We start from the raw sequence: 11,117 nt of genomic DNA, 5'->3' as shown, positions 1-11,117 counted from the left end.
GCGAGCGGATCGAGATCCGCGGAGGAGGAAAGGCGCCGTGGAAAAAATCAAGCCGCTCGTGTAAAACTAGTTGATGACGTGGTATACCAAAGACTCCTTCGATTTCGAATCGACGATCAACGATAGATGCGGGTCCATTGCTTTTCCTTTGTACAGCACGCGTAGCTTCGATTAGTCGTTGTACAAATAGAAAGCTAAACTTCGAAGAAATTATACAACGTGTCAGCGAGAAAAGAAAAAGAGGGAACGACGGTTATTCGTGAAATTTGTATCGATTAGTATCTTTTCTGTGGCTTTCTAGGATAGGTTTGTAAGACAACTAGCGTTCGGCGATACGTATCCTTCTCGATTTTTTAAACCACAACTTTTTTATTTACTCTCGCACGAAGCTTTACTCTCTCCTATCTGAAAATACCTTCGTTGCGAAATAATTCAGCGCGCTACACGCCAGCAGCCACGCGAATCGCTTCGAAGAAGACGAAGCAATCTTGAGCTTTCCTATCCTTACGAGATCTCCGGCGATTATCTCGATCCATTCCGAACGACGAAACGGCGAAGAAGCCACGTCGAGGATTACGTTAGGATCGGTCTACTCGGCCGACGCGGCGTTTCACTTAACGATCGGATCGAGAGGAGGCAGAAAACACGTGGTACGCCCGGCGAGTTCGAGCGAGCTTCCTCGTATCTCATCCGTATCTTCGGCCCGGTGAAAAATGGCCTTACCCTGAGCAACTCTCTCACGGATCGCGAACCACGACGACGACGACCACGACGACACCGAGCCAAACCGATCGCGTACCGTTCGTATCCCGTTCTCGTATTAATTCCCCCCTCGACAAGCCGCCGATGATTTATTTCCGAATTAAGATCCGATCCCGATAACGGTAAGTGGAGCGTGTGGACCTTTTTCAACTGCGAATTTCGGATGCTTCCTCGTTCGTTTCATGGACTGTAAATTTGCGTACGTATCGGTAAATTTGCCGACGCGTATCTAGCGAGAGGGCTCGCGCCGCGTTATCAGGCGAAAAGTCAAAAGGGCCGAGGCCTCGCGAGATTTATCACGGTACGGTCACGTGGCCAGCGGACCGTGGACCGCGGCGAGTGTAAACACGTGTTCCTGCCGGTGTATCCGACACCATAAAACTGGAGCACTTGATTTTACTGCCTGTCGCGAGCAACGCCGGCCTCCTTCGATAAAGTAACGTGTCTCTCGCGGAGGAACCGAAGAACCCGCGTACGCGCCACCACGAATCTCTCGGTCCCCTCTTTTTCCTTCCTTTTATTGGATCCGTATCTCGAGACACGCGTGACACGCCAGCACGCCGCTTTTCGACTTCTTCTTCGTCGCTCCTCTCTCGGCAGCTACCAAGCGTAATAAAATTTCGCGATATTTACGAGCGTCTCGTTGCCACTCCGAAACGTCTTCCGCAGACTACTCCTGGTCGGCAGGCTTTGTTTACGAGGCTGCGATTTATCGGCGGCTATGCCACATTGGGACGGGGCGTTTCGGGTCAGGGTTCCGTTTCGATGTCGAAGAGATACTCCAGCACCGGTGTCAAGGAGATCGTTGCGCCGGTTCGCGAATGAACGTGTTTATTTATTGGAAATGCAGGTTAAGGACTGAAATGCCGTGTCGTTGCGTTAGTAGATATTGTTCAAAAGCCATCTTTCTCGGTTACCCGTGTTTTTAGCGAACCTTCTCATTTGTATTCTTACGTTACGCTGCTATTCCTATTCAGGAAATTTTTTAAGACGATTAAATCGGTGGAACTCCGAAAGAGACCTACGAATCTCCTTTAGGAACATTCATTGAGCAACAACGACTGGAGGAACACAATCGGACGGAAATATTCCCAGAACGCGCCGCGTTGCGCAATGAAAGTCGCGATTAAGGAAACTCTGGCAAATCTCACGGCTACGAACCGCGTTCATACCAGGGATACTGGTAGGTGTAGATGTTGGGAAATTAGCTGGAAAAACGAAAAGGCTCGTGCTCGATGACAAAACTTTCTTAGAAGCCGCTTTCACGGTTTAGCTTGGTACACCTGTCGCCTCGTACGAAGGCTAAAAGGCGACAGATCGATTCGATCTCGAACAACAGAGACCTTTTTCCCGCGACGATCGTCGTTGTTGCAAACAATGCCCGATGGGACCGTAACAAGGTCGACTTATGACGTGACGATGTTTGATACGTCGATTAAACGACGGAAAAACTGGCCGACTCGATCGACTATGTCGCTTTAGCGAAGGGAACGTGCCTCGAATCGGTGAGACGCGTCTCCCTGCGGGAAGTTCGATCGTCGATGCTGGAAAATTACCGGAAAGTAGTTGTTCGTGACTGGAAGCCCGGAGGACCGTTGAGAATTGCCTATTTGTCTTTTACATCGCTATAGACGTCGTTAGGGATTTCACGACTCGACGATAGTACTTGCTGAGAAAGGACTGATAAGTCAACAGACTGATAATAGATACTGACAGCTGTTCCCATGTTGAATTTACTTTTTACGAGTTCCTTCCTCGGTCGCAAGCTCTTACGTTTCTTTATTTTTTAATTATTTACTTGTCGTCTATTTATTTGTTCTTGTTTGCAGGAAAAAGATTTTTTAATCACGAAGATCGTAATGTAAAAAGAAAAATGTAAATTTCAAATCTCAAATGATTCACGTAAAGTCAAGCTCCATAGAAACTCATAGATCGAGTGTTCGTTCCAACAAAGGATTCGAATTATTCCTCGACGCGTTTTTTCTCCATCTAATACTCTTCGACTCTACTCGCTCCAAGGTTCGTCGGGATTTCATCGAGCAACAGGTCGATTAATTCGCCGCACGTATAAGATCGACTCTCGAACGGCGATTTCCAGGTAGGAGCGCGTCGCGCAACCGATTGGTGCACGGAGCTGCACTTTCGTTGCACGGAATTAATCGCTGATTAAGGTAGGCAAGGTCAATCGCCGGGTGATTCAGCTGTGAGTAAGAGGCATCTCCTCTTCGGAACGGTGGACGGCTTTGGGACACGCGAAGACGTACGAGCCGGCAAAGAAAAACGGGATCGAATTTATCTTGTTGATCGATCGTGGAACCAAGGGGAACTGCCGTGTCCCTCTCATCCACCTTATCGTCCAATCTTCGCTTTTGTATTCGACAATTCCCAACGCGACAAATTTTTGCGCTCCGACACGCGGCTGTCGCTCCAAAATGATAGAAATATTGCTTCTTCTTGAATTCTGGGAATATCTGTTTCACTGGTGCACGGAAGACGTTCGTGGGCGTCTCGCCGATGGTTTAGATTCCAATTGTATTTGTTGTTTGTTCGTATTTCATTTCGTAACAAGATACGCGGATTATCTCGTAACTGGTGGGGTGCCTTTTTTACGTTTATAATAATTTGGAAAATATACACAGTACATGTTTTTGCGTATTAACCGATGTAATTGGACCAGTTTTTAAATAAAGCAATCAGCATAACTTGCGATATTATCTCTTTCGAGTCGTTTAATTATACGTATTCCGAATATTTCTGTGGGTGCCAGTATGCTATGTGACAAAATGATTGCGATATCAGTTGCGGATTAAGGAAATGAAACTTAGGACGGAGGTTTCTGAACATTGCAATTTCAATAAATCGATTGACCCAAAGTTTAAGCAGCTCGTCCTCCATCTTCAAATATTATTACTTTCCTTCCCGAGAACCAAACCACGGAAACTTTTGAGAAAGAGACGAGTACTTTTCTTCCTATTGTGTGAATCGACGACGAAATTTGCTTTCTTTCACAACAAATAATATTTCTCGCCAGTCGTTTCTTTAATCGTAAAACTTCGCTTCGTTTCGTGGTACAGTTCACCGAACGTAAACACTTGCAACTGTGAAAATGCCATTGTGTGTTATCGAACGAATCTTTCGCTGAGAATTCCCCTAGCTTCCTGAACCGGGAAACAGAGTTTGCGAAAGCGGATCCAAGTTCGACTTTCAAGCGCGTTACGAAAGTGTCGGCAGACCGGTGGTTGCCCTAATTAAGCGCGCCCGCTATTCGCCGTGGTCGAAAATTCGCGAAGTTCGCTTTAATTTGGCCCGCGATTTCGCCACGGTAATAAAACGAAACGGACCGATAAAAGAGAGGCACAAGGTGTCCGTTTGACTGTCCAACGCGGCCGTACTCTGTAATAAAGGCGGCTTCCACTTTTGCCTCTGCCTCATTGTCTCTCTCTCTGCTCTTCCTCTTTTTCAACTCGCACTGACTTTTTTCCTTGTCCTGCCGCCCCTCTTTCGTTACTCCACGACTCGTTATCCCATCGTTCTGGTTCGTTTCCCTCTCGCTCTGAACCCGCGGTTCATCCTGTGTCCCGTGCCACGCGGGGAAAGTTTACCGACACTGTTAAGGGTCATTTCAGAGCGTGTTCAGTCGGCCCTGTTCGTAAAACGATCACCGAATCGACCCACCGGCCGTAAAAGTGGCATTCGCCGATTTAATGCGTCTGCCCTTGCTCGTGGTTGTTTAAACCAGCCTCCGAGAACCCTGCGGGAGAACCGGGACATTCTATCGAGGGATGATCGACATTTGTCGGGGTATTCGTCCTAACTACACGATAGAACTTTATTCTTCTGAACTTGTCGTAGAACCAATAGGTCGGATAACTGGAAGCCCCTCAACGCTCGACGCGTAAAACTTTTGCAAATGTAAAAAAAAAAGAGATATACAGAGAGACGTAGAAATACCAGCCAAGCTAGTTTACACCCGTGACCACCGAACGAGACGGTGGCAAAGAAACGAGAGGGTTTCATTTCACAAATCACCGATCCCCTAAACGATCTCATAAGGAAATGGTTGTACGCGGTGGCATCCAGAGACATCCTCGTGGCTTGTCCACCAAGAGAATCCGGCTGGAGCGTTCGATGGTGCCAGGTATCCGTTGCGGTTCTGGTTTCTGGTACTGGATTCTGGTCCGCCGCCGCTGGACGGGGCCCGATTAAAATGGAAACAAATGAAGTTGGACGTAATGAGGTCCTGCGGTGAGGGAGAACCCGTTCTTTAATTTATTCCCCTGCCCCTCTTCGGCCGTTGTTGCAACCTCTCTCTTTCTTCGACGTTCTCTTTTCCTTCCCCCTTGTTACGCTTCTCTTCATCCTCGATTCTCTATGTACTTCGTGTCCTTCTGCTTCTCGCTCCCCCCTTACCCTCGTTCTCCTTCCTCTCGTCGTCGTTACGCTCTTGTTCGGTCTTCATTTTTCATCCTGGCTCTTTGCGCTTCTTTCACTGCGTTCCGTGAAGCCCCACCTCTGCCGAGATACGTTTTCCACGCGATTCTCCTTAATCCGCAACTCGTTTGCGTCTTTGATTATTTCTGCGATTCGCAACTCCGACAATTTATAATTAGTTATAAATTATTGAATGCCGTGCGCTCTTAAGCACCACGGATTTAAATTGGAACCTCGATGCGGGAAATCGGTAAAAATTAATTCCTTCGAAAGCGATCCAGATGAAACGGAGAAAGCAAAGAAATCGAAGATACGACGAAGCGTATGTTTTATTGCGACGAAACCGAAACCGATCGGACTGACAATGGGCTAGCAGGGCGACCGGTTGACATTATAAATCGCAATCAGCGGCTGCCTGCTACCGAGCCAGCCACGGCCGGAAAGATGAGTGAGAACGAACGCGGAGAAACGGGACATTATGCAACCGCAGAGATGACGGGTCCGGGGGACAGGTTTATGGGGGGCGTTAAAAAATGGCCGGGCCCTTTAAACCGCGTAATTAAGTGCCGGTATTTTAAGCAGCGGCTCGACCCGAATGTCCGTGAATTATACCTACCAGGTTCTCTCGAGTTCTCTTCTTTAGAGCTCGCGTGGAAATTCATCCGACTATTCGGCGATTGTTTTCTCGCCGATATTAACAAATTATGTCGCGAGACACGCAGCAGAGTAATCTTTTAGATTTTTATAATCGATACAATTCGAAGAAGAACGTTCTTGTCGTTCAAAAAGGAATTGTAGTTGCTACTTTCCGAAGTTACGGAAGGAATCATTAAACGATTCCTCAAGGTTGCAAGAAAACCTTTTTAACAAAGAATAGACGCATAGTGCGTTTTCCTAATCTCGGATCGAAGTAGCCGCCCGTTCGAGATATCGCTGACTGAACTCGGCGAAGAACCACTCGTAATAATTACCAGGAGGTGGTAGGAATTGCGTCATCGAGAGGCCAGCTGGTCGCGAACGAGTCCGACCAAGGTTCTCTCGATAGGAACAAGGGCGCCAAGCGATTTCTCGAAAACTAAACACGCGCGAGAGGACGCGTACATAGGAATCCAGTGAATCACTTACGGTTTCCCGGGAACTGGCAACAAGTGGATGCAGATGAAAGTTCGATGCTTACCTGCAACAGAAAGAAACCAGCGATTAAACTCGTCGGTTCGTTGTATCACAGTTGTTGCTTCGAAATATCAGGACGTTCGATTGCGAGAAAAAAAAAAAAAAAGAAAAAAATGAAAAGTATGATTAGTAGAGAAGCTTGCAACCGATTGATTGCTTTAACACGTACGTCACCACGTCGCACATATCGGTGCGACGGGTATACTTCCGTGGGGGAACCAACGTATGGTGACGCTCTTCCTGTTCGAGTTAATTAAATATATGTTATTATATATAGGATATACAACATAAAAATATTAAAAATACATTATACCATACCTTTTATTAATTTATATTCTGGATAATATATTATATTATTCTATATCGCATGATATTTGTTAAAACATTCCAAACACATTTGGGGTGATTTTCGGCATTTCGACCAATAGTTGTAGACTCCGTCATCACTACTTTCCTCACTTTCAAATACAGGGTGGTTGGTAACTGCTGGTACAAGCGGAAAGGTGGTGATTCTACGCGAAAAGAGAAGTCGAAAATATAGGATAAAAATTAAAAAAAAAATTTTTTTTTAATTTTTCCATCGAGACAACGATCTACAGTGAGATCCGTTATAACGTACCGCACGCGTACCGAGCGAAAATTCAAAGTCGATTTTCTCGAAAACAAAGCCACAAACGAAAAATTTTTATTCTATATTTTCGACTTCCTTTTTCGCGTAGAATTACCCCCTTTCCGCTTGTACCACCAGTTACCAACCACCCTGTATATTTCCACACTGTTTACTGAACGTTTTGAGGATGAAAGAATCACTGATGTACGTCTCACAAGTACGCTTCTCGACTAAATGAAAGATCTCAGATATCTGCCATGAGATCCCTCGGAATACTCTAGCTGGAAAGCTTATCGCTTTCTCCATTTCTGAAGTAAATAATCTTTTCTTTACAATGAATCGAAGGCAATAAACCATGAATCGAAGGCAATAAACAATGAATCGAAGGCGATAAACAACGAATTACCGCTTGTCGCTCTATTTACGCTCTGCGTACCGGCGGTCGGATTTGGGTCCCGTAGGAAACTTAGCCGAATCACGCTGGGCGACAAACAAGTACTGGAATTCTAATTTACTACGCTCGAGAAATTATTTAAGATATTTAAAGTAAATGAAAGTAATTGCAATTTATTCAAGATAAAGTAAGATGTCGATCTTGGACTTTTGACTTCTTGATATTAAAAATTGGTCGATGACTAGTAAGAAAATGTACATAGATATTTGAAAAAAACGAAGCCGAATGATACACAGCAATTTCGTCAAACGAATTCGAATCGCGCGGAATCTATTTACGTTCCTATATCGATCCATATATCCCGAGATTCGATCTCGGCGAATCGAATTTCGTCTCCTAAGTAAAGAAAACAAACAGCTGATACAAGATACACGCGCGTAATTCAGTTACTTCAGGAATACCCCGACTGCTACGTTGTTATTTGTAAAACTCGATGTAATATCGGGGTTAGGTCGAATCAGGGGTAATAAGAGTTTGATCGAAACGAGAATCGATTCCAATCTTATTTACTTTCGTGATTATTAGCAACAGAGAAGACCAGAACATAGTATCACCGAACGTAGTATTAAAGATAGAAAAACGAACTCTACTCGACTAACGAATTATCGTGAGAGATAGGCGTAAAAAATTGGCAATATTTCGAACGCCCATAAGCCTGATTCGACACGACTGTTACACGAACTTTTGCGCCAGGAACGTAACGTAGCACCTACTTAAGACGCGTATATTCTTTCCGCAAACAATCATCTCGAGCGGCTAGCGGACTCGCCTAGCGAAGAGTTAAGATGGCAGGCGAGTGGCGAGTACACGGAGCTAACCTTCATCATCCGGTGCCGGAGATTACAGGGTTGGCGATGCCGATCCCGATGGAAAAAACGTAGTCGTGGCCGGCCGCGGCCTCCCCTGCCGCATCGCAGCGGTCTTATCTGATCTCGCACTTGCAGAATGCGAATCATTTTATGATACGGCCGCGTTAACATCAAAGCAGCCTCGGGCCACTGCTGCTACGCGCTCGGGAAAGTTCCCGGCTTCTTCTGCGCGCCACCACGTTCCCATTAATCCGTGCGCGTCGTCCGCCACTCGAGGAACGTGGATATTTGAATTTTAGCAAGTTCTTTGCGACGTTCGAGAAACGTTCGATACAGCGGGCGGAAGAATTGTAAAGTGGAATGTATATAAAGCGGAAAGAGGAATCTGGAGTAGATACAGTAGCGAGATTGTCCGACGAACGTGCGATGTTTTCGTGTTGTTGGACTTCGTTTCGTGTTTCAGGACTTCGCAAGCTACGAATCTTTTATACGATTCTATTTACTGGCACCTTTGTTCTGTTCTGTTTCCGATTGTCCAACTAATAAACGATTAAAAAATCTGACCCAAAGGTGCAACGACATATACAACTCAAATAAAAAGAGAGAAAAAAAGGAAAAAAGGAAGGAAATTGAATATCCTGAAGTATTCTAAAGTATCCTTGATTACCAGAGTGAATTCGATCGCGGTCTTTCTGCTTCGTTTCCTGTTTTTTCGGAACAAGTTAGACCTCCCAGCAAGCGTCACAACAAGTGACGCTTTTTGCTCGCAGTGGAGTACGCTGAAAAGCAAAGTTTTGGAGGAAAGTTTGGCAAACAAGTTTTTCATCACCTGGTCGATTCCTGCACGTAAGCCTGCCTACGTCACGGAACGGCCATGGAGACGGGGGTCAATTACAAGGAGAATGGCGGCTCGCGGGGCGAAATTCAATTACGTTAGAAAAACAGGCTGATCCGGCCGTCACAAACGAAATGGCGGCGGCGCGCGGACGGCCCCGTACTGCTTTGTGCGGACAACCACCGAAGGTATCTTTCTTTCTTTCTTCGTCTACCGTTTTAAGTCGCTGTTATCTCGATCGACCAGATTACCAACGATCCACCGCTATCCCAGACGAACTTCGACGAAACACACGGAAAACGGAGTTTTCTAACTGTTTCCTTTGGATCGTCGTGGTTGAAACAAGAAATCTGTGAACTAATAACGTAATAGAGCAATAATGGATTTGCTTGTTTCTTGTCTCAGGGAAAAGTTCGTATCTTTTATACCAATTCTGTGAATACCATGAATATCCGTGGAAATTCAACTGGAAGTATTGAGAAAAAAGGGTCATAAAGTTGTATGTAAAGACAGAGTATTGTACGCTTAAAAAGTATTCGCTAACGAAACAATTACCAGTATATACCTTTATAATAGCTCGCAGACTGTGCGACGTCTGACATTTGCATTATGTTCCGCGCACAAGAACCGGACAAAAACAAACCTGCCTGCAGAGTTCGCCAACTAATGAACCACTTATCTCGGTGGTACATCCTTGACGCGTGAAAAGCAACGTTTCTCACGGGTTAGTCCGAAGGACGAGGTCGCGCTGGTCTCTGAAGGCAACAGGAACGCGTCGTCATCTCCCGTTAGGTGGCAAACAGGCGTGGATTAGGCCATAAGCGCAGCCTTAGGGCGAGTCGGGCAAGAAAATAGGAGGCGGAATACCTGGCGATCCGCGGCCGGCTTACGCAACCAGAGCGTAATTATATTTATTAGACAGCGTACGGGGCATGTGAAATTAAACAGCCGCGCAACGACAGCGGAACGTATGTCACTAATGCAGCTCGTACTATTTCCAGCTGGGATTCACCTGCTCGCCAGCGTTCCGGTGCCGAGAAATAGCGTGGCAGGCGTCGAAGCGGTTCCTCGAGAGCTTCGCTACAAAACGCGCGTTTAATGCATGTACAAACTTCCCGGTAATTTACGATGTCTGCCCGGCAAGACGGACTCCGTTCTTTTTGCGGACACCACACACGGTTTCACGTGTCGCTGACACGCACTTCGCGTGATCTACGTGACACCGAACGTGGGACGCAACGTTTAGAACGTTGCCTCTTTTCGATACCGTTTTCACCTAGTCTACGTTATTCTTTTCTATCTTTCAGCGTAAAAAATTATCGGACAGAACGCTTACATCAGATTGCGATTTAGTGAAAATACCTGATACAATTTCGTTCTGCACTGCGAGTTTCTTCGACTTATTAATCGGAAAGAACGAGTAAGCTCGTCACTGGAATTGCCGATCTCCGAGATACAACAATTTCTGTATCTGTTATTTTTATAAATCTATTTATCAAAACACCGAGACACGTCAAGGTATCTGGAACTCGTGTTAATTCCCAAGAGACCAATCAAAATTCGTGTTTAATTAAAATACCAAAGGCACGTACTCGAAATAAAGATAAAAACGTTAATCTGTGACGTGGCACAGTTCGTTAGAGAGTCGCGTGAAATCCATCGGAAAAAATTACATGCGACACGACGACGCACCTATGCGTAACGCGTGTAAAACGATGATAATAATTAATCAACGGTGGACCGGGGCTGGTTCGGTCGGCGGATCGAGATAACGAGTATGCCGTTGCTCGTGCGTCGTTAATGTAACTGTTACAATCTCGGAGGCAAAGAGAGACGCGTGCGATTGCGCAACTATGGTGTACACCTCGATTCTCGATCTAGGATCGAGCGTCGACGCACATGGCGCGCACGGTGCCGATAGTAACGATCCGAGTGAATTTTCCACCTTAAATAGACAAGACGATCTGTCCCTCTATGGCGAAAAACGAAAGGCGTAACCTTCGGGCTCACCTTCGAGCAATTGATCTTCTTTTTCCTCGGCGC

General features: G+C 45.9%; 1 protein-coding gene across 3 annotated transcripts in view; it reads right to left on the bottom strand.

Moving 5' to 3' along the window:
- LOC100742623 (myocardin-related transcription factor B) overlaps nt 1-11,117 on the bottom strand; it is a 250,068-nt gene that overhangs the window by 141,282 nt on the left and 97,669 nt on the right. The window contains exon 1 of one of the 3 annotated variants that reach the window (XM_024365539.2): nt 6,319-6,371. The exons of the other annotated variants lie outside the window; for them this stretch is intronic. The gene's annotated coding sequence lies outside the window, so the exon portion shown is untranslated. Of the gene's footprint in view, nt 1-6,318; nt 6,372-11,117 lie in introns of those variants that run through there. 3 annotated transcript variants of the gene reach the window in all.

The sequence above is a fragment of the Bombus impatiens genome, unplaced genomic scaffold, assembly GCF_000188095.3.
Source record: "Bombus impatiens unplaced genomic scaffold, BIMP_2.2 scf_0136, whole genome shotgun sequence".
NCBI classification, from domain to species: Eukaryota; Metazoa; Arthropoda; class Insecta; order Hymenoptera; family Apidae; genus Bombus; species Bombus impatiens.
Note: the sequence above shows the minus strand (reverse complement) of the source record. Positions and strands in the feature narration are given on the sequence as shown.